This window comes from Hylobates moloch, unplaced genomic scaffold (genome assembly GCF_009828535.3).
Source record: "Hylobates moloch isolate HMO894 unplaced genomic scaffold, HMol_V3 SCAFFOLD_11, whole genome shotgun sequence".
NCBI classification, from domain to species: domain Eukaryota; kingdom Metazoa; phylum Chordata; class Mammalia; order Primates; family Hylobatidae; genus Hylobates; species Hylobates moloch.
Genome location: NW_026652286.1, coordinates 39264843 through 39282972, shown reverse-complemented (window position 1 = coordinate 39282972; position 18130 = coordinate 39264843). Strand labels below are relative to the sequence as shown.

The following is an 18130-nucleotide window of genomic DNA, read 5'->3' as shown; positions in this document are numbered from 1 at the left end:
AAGAAAAACAAAAGGCTCAAGAAGACAGGCAATTTTACATGAATTTGGCAGAGCAACCTAACCTAACAAGATGTGTTCTTTCCTACCCGAGTGTCTAGTGCTCAATGCATGCTTGTTGAATGAATGAACACAAACACATATGCATGTCTCTAAAGAATGAAAGATAAACAGGATGTCAGCTACTTTTTTAAAATGTCAAAAAGGGAAAGAATATGGAGCTATGATCTCCTAACAGGAGGACTTCCTAAAAGTCAAGGGTCCAGAACTTGCTTGTCTTGGATGATAATTACAGGCCAATGAACCACTGCTATCTGGCCAGTTAACCTTTCTGACAACAGAAGGATGTCTAAAAACTAAGAGAAATGTTTTCAAATATTACTGATAATATAAACTGGGTTTTGTAAATTTAAGATTTGTCCAGAATCTCTTCGTCCCTTGATATGTAACCTATCCAAGATTCAGCCACAAACTGAAAGATTATATGATCAATTTAGGCCTGAAATCCTTAGCGCACTGTTGGTGGGAATGTAGACTGGTACAGCCATTATGGAAAACAGTATGGAGGTTTCTGAAAAAATTAAAATAGAACTATCATACAACCCAGCAATCCCTCTTCTGGGTGTATACCCAAAAGAGAAGACCTTTTGCTCACCTCATAAATATATATGCACTCCCATGTTGATTGCCGCATTATTCACAATAGCCAAGATATGAAAACAACCTAAATGTCTGTCAGCGAATGACTAGATAAAGTCATATATATATATATATATATATATGAGATATATATATATCTCATAACATTATGTTGTAAACCTCAAATATACATAACACATTTTTTAAATTTAGGTTTGAAACAACATTTTACAATGGAAAATAGATGAAGCAATTAAGGACCTCTAAAGAATTCAGTTCAGATATTATGCCTTTAAAATATAAATTGAATTAAATTATATCATTACTTGAGAAATGTGTACATTTCAATGAACATATTATTTAAAAACTGACCTAATTTACTAATAAAAGAACAAGAGGCTTTTCATCTCTCCTTTTCCAAAGAGGATTTTTAAAAAATAGTTCTCAGTTTCATGACTCAGTACTATAATACAGTTTTACAGTTTTACATTTCCTGTTTTATCTGTTGAAGCAAGATAACTCAGTAGCTATTGTCCAGGTAGATTTTCATTTCACCTAGACCATGGTTTTATACAAAGTAAATTTTCCAACTTCAGAGAACTTAACAACCACTCCTAATCAGAAACTCTTTAGGCAATGCCAAGAAAAATATCCAATGAAAGAAATTCTGTTTAAGTACAGTATGAACAACTCCTTACTAAATAGCTTTTCCCCCAACTCCAGTGCATAAAGCATGTTCCATACATATCTTTATATCACTATATATTTTGAAATTTAAAACATATAAAACGATATAGTCCTAAATTCGTTGCTATTTTACTTTTCATTTGTTCAAACGTTTCACAACTTATGTCTGTGGTACTACAAGCCCCTTCAAAAGACTTAAATTGTATTAAAATACTACTTTCAATTTAAAGAGCACAATATCTGAAAAATTAAGGTCACAATGTTAGACAGTCTAATGGAGTATGGATTTCTGCTTGAAGTACTTCAACCAGAAACCTCAGCAATCTTAAATCTGTCTCTCCTGGATATAATAAGTTTTAAAGCTTTGAATGAATTTTCAGACTATGTTTCACATCTCTCATAACTTCAGAAGAAGATGCAGCAGAGAAGCAAAGAGAACAGTCTCTATAATAATGGAATTTTTATGCAGTACCAATAAGTTACAGAGCCTTTAAAACAAAAGATGAATAGGATAATTTTTAAAGGAGGAAAAATAAGCGTTAGAAGGTTTCTTTGTAAGAATTTGCGCACAGGTACAAAGTACTTTTCAAAAGATCAAGAAATAGTAGGTTCTTTGATTCAGGATGTCATAAATGTTACAGAATCACGATTAAATCAACTATTAGTTTTAAAATATAAGGGTTTTATTTCAATATTTCTAGGATAAATGTGGCTAGTTCCATACGTCATTACGAAACCTAAGTCAATTTTCAGATAGGGCACTGACCAGGAAATACTGACAGACAAAAATCACATGGAACATGTACAAATCTGAAATAGGGAAACAACACAAAATACATTCAAAAAAATTGCTTTTAAAATGTTTGTCATCTAAAACAGTGGTTCTCAACGGAAGTGATTTTGCCTCCCAGGGGATGGCTGGCAATGTCTGGGGACATTTTTAGTTGTCACAACTAGAGGAGTGCTAGTGGTATCTAGAGGGTAAGAAACCAAGGATGCTGCCAAACATCCAAAATGCATACGGCTGCACCACAAGAAAGAATCAGCCACTCCAAAATGTCAATAGGGCCAACACTGAGAAATATTGACCTAAAAGAATACCAAGCACATGATCAAATATGCTTGAATGATGCAAAAATACCTGCTGAACGAATTAGTGAATTTTAATAAATGAAAAGATTTAGCTTGCACTTTTTTTTTAAGACACTCTGTCACCCAGGCTGGAGTGCAGTGGCGCGATCTCAGCTCACTGCAACCTCTGCCTCCCCAGGCTCAAGTGATCCTCCCACCTTAGTCTCCTGAGTAGCTGGGACTACAGGTACACACCACCACACCCAGCTAATTTTTGTATTTTTTGTAGAAACAGGGTTTCGCCATGTTGCCCAGGCTGGTCTTGAACTCCTGGGCTCAAGCAATCCATACGCCTCAGCCTCCCAAAGTGCTGGGGCTATAGACATGAGCCACTGCGCCTGGCCTGGTTTTCACTTTTTATAGCTTCTTATTATCTCCATCACTTTGATGACACCCAATGCAGACTCTGTTTTGTTCTCAAAATATTTATCTACTCATTCATTTCATTCCCCTAGGGTGGTAAATATGACCAAAGAGATGAAAAATCACATGTCCATTAAGGATCTTGCCCTATGATTATGGTTTTCCAAGGAATCTAAAAGAGGGACACATATTCACCATTTAATTGTCACTCAAATCAGCAGGTGAAAACATTTCAAATGTCTTCAGTGATTAAGAGCTCAAAAATATATTTTTAACTATGGGAATTAAAACACTATTATTTTATTTGGCCACATTCGTTGATAAACCAAGGTATTTCAAATTTACAAGTCAAAACCAAGTAAGTAAAATTTAAATACTCTTTAGAAAATACTCACTGTGGTTCTGTAATTTGCAACAACATGGATCGAACTGGAGATTATGATGTTAAGTGAAATAAAACCAGGCACAGAAAGACAAACATCACATGTTCTCATTTATCTGTGGTATCTAAAAATCAAAACAACTGAACTCATAGACATAGAAAGTAGAAGGATGGCTACCAGAGGGTGGGAAGGGTTGTTGGTGGTAGGGGGAAGATGGGAATAGTTAATGGGTACATAAAAAAATGGAAGGAATGAATTAGACCTACTATTTGATAGCACAACAGGGTGACTATAGTCAATAATAACTTAATTGTACATTTTAAAATAACTAAAAGTGTAATTAGATTATCGGTAATACAAACAATAAATACTTGAGGGAATGGATACCCCATTCTCCATGACGTATTACACATTGCATGCATGTATCAAAATATCTCATGGACCCCATAAATATACACCTACTACGTACTCACAAAAACTAAAAATATAAAAGAAAACACTCATTGTGTGAAAAATGCAACTAGAAAAGGTTAAAATGCCTATGTGATTTTTTAAATAGTAATTCACAATTGCCAGTTCAAAATAATACTAAACGATTTTTTTCCATTTTTTTATTATACTTTAAGTTCTGGGATACATGTGCAGAATGTGCAGGTTTGTTACATAGGTATGCATGTGCCATGGTGGTTTGCTGCACCCATCAACCTGTCAACTACATTAGGTATTTCTCCTAATGCTATCCCTCCCATAGCACCCCATCCCCCAACAGGCCCTGGTGTGTGATGTTCCCCTTCCCGTGTCCATGTGTTCTCATTGTTCAACTCCCACTTATAAGACTCTGGCATTCCCGATTTAATCTAATATGAAAACTATCCCAAGTGGAAATTTTATATATATATATATATAATACATGTATATATATTCCATATTTACATGTATCCTTAACTGTCATGTAGCTACAGATTGATTTTATTAACAAATACTTAGAATAATAATGATTGTTTCTCAAAAGAAAATTATGAGTAAATTTTATTTTTTCTTTATAGCTTTTTAAATTTTTCAATTGTTTTACTATCTACATAATAATTTTGTAAGGAAAGTGAACTGTATATTCAAAGAAATAGAGCCTCTGATAATTGACATATACTCATTGTTTTCTATAGAGCCATATATTATTCCAGGGTTAAAATTTAAGAACAATAGTTAATCATAAAGATATGGAATTCCCAAACTATTTCCCTTTAAAGAACCTACCACTTATGCATGGGGGAAAACAATATAACTAAAAGAGACTTATTTTTAAAATGCTTCTAGCCAAAATCATAATGTTAGATAAATTACAAATACTAAGTCAATTATAAATGTTTACACATTATTCTGCTACTGTACTTTTTTTTAGTTGTCCTTAGAGACAAATGTTTCTATGAGAAATAAATCACTCCCTCTTATATTTAAATATTGCCCTGAGATAATGTTATTCCAATAAGAAATATTCTAAAAACTGCATCAGCTAAAAACATGACATGGTCCTACTTACAGTCATAGATTGAAGAGCAATCCAAAAGCTTTTCAAATGTTTATTCAGAGAGAAGTGAAGGGCACAACTTCTCAAAGGGAAATGGTTTTTAATAAAAACTTACAAATAGAAAGCTGTCTACCAGAAGTGTAAGTCCAAATGAACCAATGAATAAGGAAATTCTTTGTGGGATTATTCCAACCTCATCTGAAGCCACATGCACTTGGAAAACCCAAAACAATCAAAATAAATCCATTACCTAGACATGCTTTCAAATCTATTTCTTTCTACTGGGAATCAACAACCAGTGAGGGTGCTGATTTGTTCTTTTCATCCTTTTTTACAGCTAAATGAGCATGCAAACCTTTGAAAGAGAGGCAAAAATAGAAATGACAGCACCATTTATGAATCTAAAATAATCTCTGTGAATCAGTGTCACTAAATTGGGCAAAACAAAATATAAATATCCCAATCAACTAGTATCCCTTTGAAGGAAAATACAAATTTAAGATTACTAATGTTACAAAGTATTTATATGCATATCAGTCCCCTGATGCGTTTGTTTGAAGATTACTAAGTACTCTTTCAGGGCAATCTAGCCATCACCAATTAACTTATAAATTAGTTTAAGAAATTTATATTAAGAGCCTACTATGTGCAAGGGACTGTATTAGGCACAGTGAAAGAAGCAGCCTCATCCGTCATAGGCTTTGGTCTCAAGAAACATAAAGGTCTAGTTAGGAAGGTAAGACATGCCTAGAAATAACTTCAAAACAAGAAGAGATATGAATGACCAACACAATCTTGAGCAAAAGGAACAAAGCTAGAGGTATCACACCTCCTAATTTCAAAATACAGTCACGTGTTGCTTAACAATGGGAATACATTTGAGAAATGTGTCATTGGGTAATTTATCATTGTGCAAACATCACAGAGTGCGCTTACACAAACCTAGATGGTCCAACCTACTACACACACAGGATATGTGGTGTAGCCTCTTGTTCCTAGGCTACAAACCTGTACAGCATTTTACTGTATTAAATACTGTAGGCAACTGTAACACAATGGTATTTGTGTATCTAAACATAGAAAAGGTACAGTAAAAACACAGATAAAATATTTTTTAAATGATACACCTGTATAGGGCGCTTACCATGAATGCAGCTTGCAGGACAGGAAGATACTCTGGGTACAACAGTGAGTCAGTGGTGAGTGAATGTGAAGGCACAGGTCATTATTGCATACTACTGTACACTTTACAAATACTTGTACACTTAGGCTACACTAAATTTACTTTTAAAACTTTTTCTTCAATAATAAACTAACTCTAGCTTACTGTAACTTTTTATTGATATATGATAATTGTACATATTTATTAAGTACTTGTGAGAGTTTGATATATTCACACGTGTAATAATCAAATCAGGGTAATTAGGCTATCTATTACCTCAAACATTTATCATTTCTTTATGCTGGAAACATTCCAAATTTTGTCTTCTAGCTATTTTGAAATATAAAATAAATTACTGTTAACTATAGTCACCCTACTGTGCTATCAAACACTAGAACTTATTCCTTCTATCTAACTATATTTTTGTACTCACTAACCAATCTCTCTTCATCACCCCCTACCCTACCCTTCTCAGCTCCTTGGAACCATCAGTCTACTCTCTACCTCCATGGCATTAACTTGTTTATCCCCTACATGAGTAAAATCATGCAATATTTGTCTTTCTGTGCCTGGCTTATTTAAGATAATGACCTCCAGTTCCACCCAAGTTGCTGCAAATGACAGGATTTCATTGTCATTTATGGCTGAATAATATTCCGCTGTGTATATTTACCACGTTTTCTTTATCCATTCATCCATTGATGGGCACTTAGGTTGATTCCATATCTTGGCTATTGTGAATAGTGCTGCAATAAACATGGGAATGCAGGTATCTCTTTTCTTTTCTTTTGGATATATATCCAGCAGTGGGATTGCTGGATCATACAGTAGACTATTTTTAGTTTTCTGAGGAACCTCCATACTGTTTCCATAACGGATGTACTAATTTAAATTCCTACCAACAGTGCACTGGCTTCTCCCTTTCTCCACATCCTCACTAGCATCTGTTACTTTTCCTTTTGGAGAATAGCCATTTTAACTGGGGCAAAATATCACATTGTGGTTTTGATTTGCATTTCCCTTATGATTAGCGATAAGAATTTTTTCATATAGAGTTGGCCATTTGTATGTCTTCTTTTTTGTTGTTGTTTGTTTGTTTCTGTTGAGACGGAGTTTCATTCTTGTTGCCCAGGCTGGAGTGCAATGGTGCAATCTCGGCTCACTGCAACCTCCACCTCCCGGGTTCAAGTGATTCTCCTGCCTCAGCCTTCCTCGTAGCTGGGGTTACAGGCACGCACCACCACGCCTGGCTAATTTTGTATTTTTCTTAGAGATGAGGTTTCACCATGTTGGCCAGGCTGGTCTCGAACTCCTGAGCTCAGGTGATCCACCCGTCTCAGCCTCCCAAAGTGATGGGATTACAGGCGTGAGCCACTGCACCTAGCCCTGTATGTCTTCTTCTGAGAAGTTATTCAGGTCATTTGCTCATTTTAAAAATCAGATTATTCATTATTTTGCTATTGAATTGTTTGAGTTCCTTATCTATTCTGGTTATGAATTCCTTGTGGATGGAGAGTTTGTAAATATTTTCTTCCATTCTGTAGGTTGTTGCTTCACTCTGTTGTTTCCTTTGCTGTGCAAAAGCTTTTTAACTTAATGTAATCCCATTTGTCTATTTTCGCTTTTGTTGCCTGGGCTTTTGGGGTCTTATCCAAAAAAATCTTTGCCCAGACCCACATATACACCATGGAATACTATGCAGCCATAAAAAAGGATGAGTTCATGTCCTTTGTAGGGACATGGATGAAGCTGGAAACCATCATTCTGAGCAAACTATCACAAGGACAGAAAACCAAACACCACATGTTCTCACTCATAGGTGGGAATTGAACAATGAGAACACTTGGACACTGGATGGGGAACATCACACACCGGGGCCTGTCGTGGGGTGGAGGGAAGGGGGAGGGATAGCATTAGGAGAAATGCCTAATGTAAATGATGAGTTAATGGATGCAGCACACCAACATGGCACATGTATACATATGTAACAAACCTGCACGTTGTGCACATGTACCCTAGAACTTAAAGCATAATAAAAAAAAAAAAAATATTTGCCCAGACCAACGTCCTCAAGTATTTCCCCAATGTTTTCCTCTAGCAGTTTCATAGTTTCAAGTCTTACATTTAAACCTTTAATGCATTTATTTTGTTTTTGTATATGGTGAGAGATAGGGATCTAGTTTCATTCTTCTGCATATGGATATAGTTTCCCCAGTATCGTGTATTAAAGAGGCTGTCCTTTCCACAGTGTATGTTTCTGGAGCCTTTGTTGAAAATCAATTGGCTGTAAATGTATGGATTTATTTCTGAGTTCTCTATTCTGTTCCATTGGTCTATGTGTCCATTTTAATGACAGTACCATGCTGTTCTGGTTATTATGGCTTTGTAATATATTTTGAAGTCAACAAGTGTGATGCCCTCAACTGTGTTATTTTTGCTCACAATTCGTTTGACTATTCAGGTCTTTTGTGGGTCCACAAAAATTTTAGAATTTTTTTTCTATTCTGTAAAGAATGTCATCGGTATTTTGAGAGGGATTGCATTGAATCTATAGATCACTTTGGGCAGTATGAACACTTCAACAATATTAATTCTCCCAATACATGATCATGGGACATCTTTCCATTTGTTTTGTCCTCTTTGATTTTGTTCTTCATATTTTATCATTTTCATTATAAAAAATGGTTAAATTTTTTCCTAGGTGTTTTTTTTTTCAGTTAAATTTATTCCTAGGTGTTTTATATTCTTGTAGCTGTTGTAAATGGGATTACTTTCTCAATTTCTCAGATTGTTCACTGTTGGTGTATAAAAATACTACTGATTTTTGCATGCTGGTTTTGTATAAAGTACATCCAAATTGGAAAGGAGAAAGCCAATTTATCCCTTTTCACAGATGACATGATCTTATATTTAGGAAAACCTAAAGACTCCACCAAAAAACTGTTAGAACTGATAAATTATTAGCTGTGGTTTGGTCATATACAGTCTTTATTGATTTCAGGTATTTTCTTTCTATACTCAGTTTGTTCAGAGTTTTTATCATGAAGGGATGTTAAATTTTATTGAATACTTTTTCAGTATCTATTGAAATGACCATACAATTTTTATTCTTGATTCTGTTAATCAGATGTGTCACATTTATTAATTTACATATTATGAACCATCCTTGCATCCCTGGTGTAAATCACACTTGATTGTGCTAAATTATCTTTTCAGTGTGTTGTTGAATTTGGTTTGCTACTGTTTCGTTGAAGATTTCTGCATCTATGTTCATTGGGGATATTGGCCTGTAGTTTTGTTTTTTTTTTTCTTTTTTGTTATGACTTTGCCTGGTTTTGGTGTGAAAGTGATGCTAGCCTTGTAGAACGAGTTTGGAGTATTCTCTCCTCAATTTTCTGAAATAGTTTGAATACAAATGATATTAGATTTTCTTTACACATTTGTTAGAATTTAGTAGTGAAGACATTGGGTCCTGAGCTTTGTTGGGGAACTTCTGATTGCTGCTTCAATCTCATAACTCACTATTAGTCTGTTCAGGTTTCCTATTTCTTCATGGTTCAATTCTGATAGGTTATGTATATAGGAATTTATTCATTTCTTCTAAGTTTTTCAATTTGTTGACATATAGTTTTTCATGAGATTCTATAATGATCCTTTGTATTTTTGTGGTTATGAGTTGTAATGTTTTCATCTCTTTTATTTATTTGGGTCTTCTCTCTTTTTTCTTACTCTAGCCAAAGGTTTGTTGATTTTCATATTTTAAAAAAACCAACTTTTAAATTCATTGATTTTTTAAGTCAGCTTATCTTTACTTAAAGCAAAAGTCAGTGTTTCTGTAACATGCTTTCAAAGAGATGTCAAATATTAACTTTGTACTTTGTATTTCCATAATTACAAACATCACTCTGAACAAATCATGGCTCTCAGTGGCGTATCAACATTTTCTGCAAAAGTTTTATATAACTATATAATTAATGAAGGAACAAACAGTTATTGTAACAATTTTGAAGAAATACTATTTTATGATAGTAATAATTCTTCCTACAAAAATACTTTTGTTTGAAACCCTACATAATATACAATAAGGTCCCAGAATATGTAATTAATAGCAATAGTTTCAGGGTGATCTTTTGTAATTTTTTTAGTCTCAAATTCATTCATTTCTGCTCTGATCTTTATTATTTCTTTCCTTCTACTAATATATTGGCCAGGCTGGTCTCAAACTCCTGACCTTGTGATCCACCTGCCTCGGCCTCCCAAAGTGCTAGGATTACAGGCATGAGCCACCACGCTCAACCGGGATTTTCTTTTCTATTGCATTGTCAGGCTGCAAATTTTCTGAACTTTCATGTTTTGCTTCCCTTATAAAACTGAATATCTTTAACAGCACCCAAGTCACCTAAGTGCTTTGCTGCTTAGAAATTTCTTCCACCAGATACTCTAAATCATCTCTCTCAAGTTCAAAGTTCCACAAATCTCTAGGGCAGGTGAAAAATGCCACTGGTCTCTTTTCTAAAACATAACAAGAGGCATCTTTGCTCCAGTTCCCAACAAGTTCCTCATTTCCATCTGGGACCACCTCAGCCTGGACTTTGTTGTCCATATCACTTTCAGCATTTTGGGCAAAGCATTTTGGGCAAAATTTCTCTAGGAAATTCCAAACTTTCCCACATTTCCTGTCTTCTTCTGAGCCCTCCAAACTGTTCCAACCCCTGCCTATTACCCAGTTCCAAAGTCACTTCCACATTTTCGGGTATCTATGGCAGCAACACAATCTACTGGTACCAATTTACAGTGTAAGTGTTCACACTGCTGATAAAGACACACCCAAGACTGGAAGAAAAAGAGGTTTAATGGACTCACAGCTCCACATGGCTAGGGAGGCCTCACAATCATGACAGAAGGCAAGGAAGAGCAAGTCATATTTTACATGGATGGCAGCAGGCAAAACAACTCCCTGAAATTATTTAAGTCAGTTATTCTCAATTCTTTTTTTCTTTTTTTTTTTTGAGACAGAGTCTTGTTCTATTACCCAGGCTGGTGTGTAGTGGCACAATCTTGGCTCACTGCAACCTTTGCCTCCTGGGTTCAAGTGATTCTCCTGCCTCGGCCTCCTGAGTAGCTAGAACTATAGGTGCCTACCACCACAACTAGCTAATTTTTGTACTTTTAGTAGAGACTGGGTTTTACCATGTTGGCCAAGCTGGTCTCGAACTCCTGACCTCAAGTGATCTGCCCACCTCAGACTCCCAAAGTGCTAGGATTACAGGCATGAGCCACCATGCCTGGCCTTATTCTGAATTCTTTATCAGACATTTCATAGATCTTCAATGCTTCTGGGTCCACTGCTAGAGTTTTGTTAGTATCTTTTGGTGGTATTATATTTCCCTGAGTTTTCACAATCCTTGTGTCTTTTTGTTGATGCCTGCACATTTAAGGAGAGAGCTACCTCTTCTAGTTTTTGCAGGTGTTCTTTGGTGGTGTTATACCTTTACTTCTTCATATCGGAACTTAAACACTGGTTTGTCATTGTTTCCCATTCTGCGCAGAACTTGTAGTGAGCATCAGAACTAAAACTTTACCCCAGAACTATATTACTGTTCTGTTATTGCTTCCTAATCTAGGAAAAACATAAATGGGCACCAGAACTTAATCCCAGCCTCTTAGTTATTTCTAGGTCAGGGGTAGGCTTGATTCAAATGCCTAGGCTTTGTGGAAAATGCAGCTAGGTATTCCAGCCTTTCCATGAACTGTGCCCCTTGCAGCACTATGGCACTGGCCTGTCTCTTCAACATGGCGTCCCTCCTGACTGGAGAGCTAAAGAGCCACCAAGATCTGCACACCAGTCACTGTGCTCAGTTGCCTCTGTGTGCCCCCAATTCACCCCCAGATGGTACAACCCTCCTGGTATTCCCCATGGTTCCTATGGAGTGCACCTGGAGTAGGCTTCTCACAAAGATTCCAGACCAGTGGCAAGAATGAATGTCCGCCTCCAATTCCCTCCTATCACCCTATAAGCCATAGGTCTAGAAAAGGTCTCTGTGAGTGGCACTATGCCAGCTTGGGGAAGGAAGTGGCACAGACTGAAATGACCTTTTCTCTTACCAGTCATGGCTTATCTCAATCCTGTGAGTCTATGGGGTTTCTCAGCTTCTCCTCCAAGTTCTGGTATATTCAGGGTGGTATTCTTGTTTTTAAATCATTTCTAGTTGTATTTTTGTAGGGAGAGTGATGCCAGAGGATCTTCTATTCTGCTGTTTTGCTGACATCACCTTGCTTTCTGTAACTTTTCTACTTTATCAACTTTTTACATGTTTTTAACTTTTTGCTTCTTTTTAATAACACATAGCTTAAAACACAAATACAGGTTCAGCTTTACAAAGATATTTTATCTCTTTATATCCTTATTCTATAAGCTTTTTTCTATTTTTCAGTTCTTTTACTCATTTTTTTTTACTTTTTAAACTTTCTTGTTAAAAACTAAGACACATACACACACATTAGTCTAGGTCTACAAAGAATAAGGATCATCAATATCACTGTCTTCCTCCTCCGCATTTTGTTCCTCTAGAAGGTCTTCAGGGGCAATAACAAGCATGGAGCTGTCATCTCCTATGATAAACATGCCTTCTTCTGGATACCTCCTGAAGGACCTGCCTGAGGCTGCTTAACAGTTAACTTTTTTTAAAATAAGTGAAAAGAGGAGACTCTAAAATAACAAAGAGTATAATATACACTGGCTTGGGAGGCCAAGGCAGAAGGATTGCTTGAGCCTAGGAGTTCAGGAGCTGCCTGGGCCATACAGTGAGACCTTGTCTCCACATAAAAAAAAAAAAAAATCTAAATTAGCCAGGCATGTGGCACACACCTGTAGTCCCAGATACTCAGGAAGCTGAGGCAGGAGGATCACTTGAATCCAGGAGTTCAAGGCTGCAGAGTAAGCTATGATGAAGCCACTGTACTCTAGCGTGGGTAACAGAGGGAGAATCTGTCTCCAAAAAAAAAAAAAATATATATATATATATATATAAATATGTGTATAAAAATCATATATATCAGTAAATATAAAAACCAGTAACATAATTGCTTATTATTATCTAGTATTATGTGCTTTACATAAGTATATGTCCTACACTTTTATACAACTGTAAGTACAGTAGGTTTGGTTACAATAGCATCACCACAAACACCTGAGTGATGTGTTGCCTTACTATGTTACAACACCTACAATGTCACTAGGCAACAGGAATTCTTTAGCTCCATTATAATCATATGGGACCACCACTGTATACGTGATCCATCGCTGACCAAAATGTTGTTATATGCTATATGACTGTATATTTTAAGGCTATCAAAATCAAAACAGCATGGTACTAGCATAAAAATAGACACACTGACCAATGGAACAGGATAGAAATCCCAGAAGCCCACACATTAATAGTCAACTGATTTTTTTTTACAAAGGTGCCAAGAATACACAATGGGAAATGGACACCCTCTTTAATAAATGTTGCTGGCAAAAATGAACATCCACATGCAGAAGAATGAAATTGCATCTTTATCTCATACCATATATAAAAATCAACTCCAAATGGATTAAAGACTTAAATATAAGACCCGAAACTATAAAACTACTAGAAGAAAACACAGAGGTTAAGCTCCATGACATTAGACTAGGCAATGATTTTTTGGATATGACCCCAAAGGCACAGATGAAAATAGACAAGTGGGATGGCATCCACCTAAAAATCTTCTGCAGAGCAAAGGAACCAGGTGAACAAAGTGAAGGGACAAGTCACAGAGTAGGAGAAAATATTTACAAACCATATATCTGATAAAGGATTAACATCCAAAATATGTAAGGAACTCAAACAACTCAATAGCAAGAAAACAAATAACCTGATCAAAAATGAGTGAATTGGCTGGGTGTGGTGGCTCACACCTGTAATCCCAGCACTTTGGGAGGGCGAGGCAGGTGGACCACGAGGTCAGGAGATCAAGACCATCCTGGCTAACACAGTGAAACCCCGTCTCTATTAAAAATACAAAAAATTAGCCAAGCATGGTGGCATGCACCTGTAGTCCCAGTTACTGGGGAGGCTGAGGTAGGAGAATCGCTTGAATCTGGGAGGTGGAGGGTGCAGTGATCCCAGATCACGACACTGCACTCCAGCCTGGGCAACAGAGTGAGACTCCATCTCAAAAAGAAAAAAAAAAGAGTGAATGACCCGAACAGACATTTCTACAAAGACATACAAACAGCCAGCTAGTTCATGAAAACAATGTTCAACATCACTAATCATCAGATAAATGCAAATTAAAACTACTATGAGATGATATCACCTCACACCTGTTAGAACGGCTGTTATCAAAAAGATGAAAGATAAGCGTTAGTGAGGATGCACAGAAAGGGAATACTTGTACACTGTTGGTGGGGATGTAAATTAGTACAGCTATTATGAAAAATGGTATGGAGTTTCCTCAAAAAAACTAAAAACATCACTACTAGATGATTCAGCAATCCCACTGCTGGGTACATACCCAAAGGAACCAAAATCAATATGTCAGAAGGAGATCTGCACTCCCATGTTCACTACAACACTACTCACAACAGCCAAGATGTGGAAACAACCTTGGTGCCCATCAACAGATGAATGGATAAAAATGTGATATATATATACACAATGGAATACTATTCAGTCTTTTTTAGAAGGAAATCCTGTCATTTGCAACAATGTGGATAAGCCTGGGGGACATTACGTTAAGTGAAATGAGCCAAGCACAGAAAGACAGAGGACCTCTCTCCCATAGGGCTGTAGGGGATCTTTTTTCTCTTCAGCCAGGGTTGGAGGCCAAGATGGCCCTTGAGAATCATCATCATGACTGCTGAGAGCTGGGCAGCCTTGTTTACCTCCCTTGGGCATTTGAAAAAAAAAAGACAAATACCACACCATCTTATTTGTATGTAGAATCTAAAAGAGTCAAACTCATAGAAGTAGAGTGTAGAATGACGATTACCAGAGGCTGGGGGGAATAGGAGGGAAGGAATGGAAAGCTGCTGGTCAAAGGGTAGACAAGAGGAATGTTTTGAGATCTACTGCACAGCAGGGTGACTATAGTCAGTAATAGCATATTGCACGTTTAAAAATAATTAAGAAACTGGCTGGGCACTGTGGCTCCCACCTGTAATCCTAGCACACTAGGAGGCTGAGGTGAGTGGATTCCCTGAGCCCAGGAGTTCAAGACCAGCTTGGGCAACATGGCAAAACCCCCATCTCTACTAAAAACACAAAAAGTAGCTGGGTGTGGTGGTGAGCGCCTGTAATCCCAGTTACTCGGGAGGCTGAGGTGAGAGAATCGCTTGAATCTAGGAGGCAGAGGTTGCAGGGAGCTGAGATTGAGCCATTGCACTCCAGCCTGAGCGACAGAGCGAGACTCCATCTTAAAATAAAATAAAAATAAAAATAATAAAGAAAGTGAATTTTAATTATCTTACCACAAAAAAAAGTGAGGTGATGGATATGTTAATTAGCTTGATTTAATCACTCCATGCTGTGTGCATGTATCAAAACATCACATTCTACTCCATAAATGTATACAATTATGATGTCAATTAAAAATAATATTTTTTAAAAACAAGAAGGGAAAAGTACTTAAAGAACAGTAAAAATAAAAATGCCATAAGAAGTCAGATGAAAAAGAAGTAACTTCCAGCTGGGGTGATCAGAGAAGACACCCAGATCAAATTTTAACATCTGAAATGGGCCTGGATTTGGGCAGTCTAAGAAGGAGGTGAACAGATTGTAAGGCAAGAGAAGCAATGCAAGTGAAGGTGGGCACATAAGAAAGCACCCATGATCATCCAGAAGTTCTGTTGGCCAAGAGAGTACCTCAGAAATAGGAGTAAAGTTGAAGTAGAATATTGAGACTAGGGCCAGTTGGGGAGGGCCTGACCATGAGGCTAAGAAGTCTGGATTTTATTGGGTAACTGGGGAGCTGGTAAAGATTTCTGAGCAGAAAAACACATCATCAAAGTTGTGCTTTAGAAAGATCAATCTAGCAGTAATTGAAGTAACTGAACATCAATCAAATGCAGATGATATAGCACAGTAAGTATAATGTAAGCCTGCAGGAATTCAGGAATTCATTTATAAAAATGTAATTTATATGCATCTTTTCAGTAACACAGCTCTATAAACTGTCTTGCTCATAGACTAGTACCTAATTATATAAGCATCTAAAAAGGTCATGAGTACTATAAAATGATATCACAAAACCTCTTGCCTCTGCCTGGAAATCCTTCCACCCCCTTTCCCTTCCAGTAAATTCCTTATCCTGTAGACTTCAGTTTAAATGTCACTTCTTCAGAAAGGCCTTTTTTAAATCACTTATCCAAATTGGGTCCCCTTGTTTTTCTCTTTCAAAGGAACTTGTACACTTTCTTCATAGCACTTATCACAATTTATAAGTATATATTTTGGTCACTCATTAATTAAAGTCTATTTCCCCCACTAGACTGTGAGGGGAAAGACTGTATTTTTGCTCATCATTATATTCTCCAGAGCCTAAAATGATGTAACACATATTAGGCACCTAATAAATATTTGTTCTATGAAGAATGAATGAATGAAGAAGAGAAGAACAGATTTTAGGGTCACCATAGTAATGCCCCTCTTTGCTAGATGCACTTACTATTGACTAAGATACTTTCTTTCAAAGAGAAGATTAAAAGAACTTAAACCAGGCATGGTGGCTCATGCCTGTAATCCCAACACTTTGGGAGGCCAAAGCAGGAGGATCACTTGAGCCCAGGGGTTCAAGACCAGCCTGGGCAACACAGTGAGACCTCATCTCTACAAAAAATAAAAAAATTAGCTGGCCATCATGGTGCATGCCTGTGGTCCCAGCTACTTGGGAGGCTGAGGTAGGAGGATCACTGGAGCCTGGGAGGTCAAGGCTGCAGTGAGCCTTGATTGTGCCACTGCACTCCACCCTAGGCAACAGAGGGGGACCTTGTCGAGAAGAGAAGAGGAGAGGAGAGGAGAGGAGAGGAGAGGAGAGGAGAGGAGAGGAGAGGAGAGGAGAGGGAGGAGGAGGAGGAGAAGGAGGAGGGGAAAAGAAAGAGGGAGGGAAGGAGGGAGGGAGGGAGGGAGGGAGGAAGGAAGGAAGGAAGGAAGGAAGGAAGGAAGGAAGGAAGGAAGGAAAAAAGGAAGGAAAAAAGGAAGTCAGGAAGTCTTAAATTTCAACTTAAAGCTGAATTCTTATGTGCCAAAATCAGAATAAAAACCTGTACTTACACAAGGAAAACCTTAAAGCAAATATTCAAGTCAAAATATACATTCCTATCTCTCATATTTTTACAGAAATAATTCCTAGTGCGACTACTAAGTGAACTAGAATAAGGAACGCAACCTGGGCACAAGAAAGCATTATAAGTCAGATGTAAAGAAGGCAATTACAGACTTGTAACTCCTTTATTCATGTATATCATGTTAGAACCTCAAAAAGGAACTTCAGCATTCAATGAAAGATTTTTACTTTAACCTATATCATCACTGCAGTAGAAAAAAACCCTCAAAAAAGATGACTAAGCTTTTTTAAAAAAACAAGTAATTCACTTCCAAATAATAAATACTTGGTTTTCAATCACATGCTGTTTATACCTATGTACTTACTTCATGCCGCAAACTTGGTGCAAGGCTTTCTTTATATAATAATAAACATGGACGATTAGCAATGTAATGAAACTTAAGTCACAGAAGTCTAGAGAAGTCCAAAGGAGTTCAACATGAGGCATTTGGGACCTTATCTCAAGATGCAGCCCTTCACAAAAATTTAACTTAGAAAAATCACTCAATTCACTAGGACACATGAAGCCCTAACCAACTGCCAATAAGGAACTAGAGAAGTTGGTTTAAAATTAGAAATGTTGAGCTAACTTGGTACAATGGATTACCTGCAACAAAAGGAAAAATAAGATTTCCATCATTCATTTGTTTGCAGGGAGCTGTTTAACTATTGCAAATCAGATGCATTACATAAACTTAAAATGAAAAGGAAAAAAGACCAGCATAAATTTGTTCAAAGAGATATAGTCAGTTTCACTATAAGGAAATACCTACATTCCTAAAAATAACCACACTATGCAAAAATGGCACAAACAAGGACTTATGGGGGAAATGTAGCTAGGGACACATAACTCCAAATCTTTGTCAGTAATACACACACACACACACACACACA

At 36.9% G+C, this 18130-nt stretch overlaps 1 protein-coding gene and 1 non-coding gene across 16 annotated transcripts in view; one reads left to right on the top strand and one right to left on the bottom strand.

Annotated features, from left to right (window-relative positions):
- The window catches only part of STK33 (serine/threonine kinase 33), a 239263-nt gene that overhangs the window by 163872 nt on the left and 57261 nt on the right, over nt 1-18130 (bottom strand). The window lies entirely within an intron of this gene.
- On the top strand, nt 14683-14813 carry LOC116477567 (small Cajal body-specific RNA 20). The gene has a single exon (XR_004250533.1). It is a non-coding gene; the product is annotated as a small Cajal body-specific RNA 20 (non-coding RNA).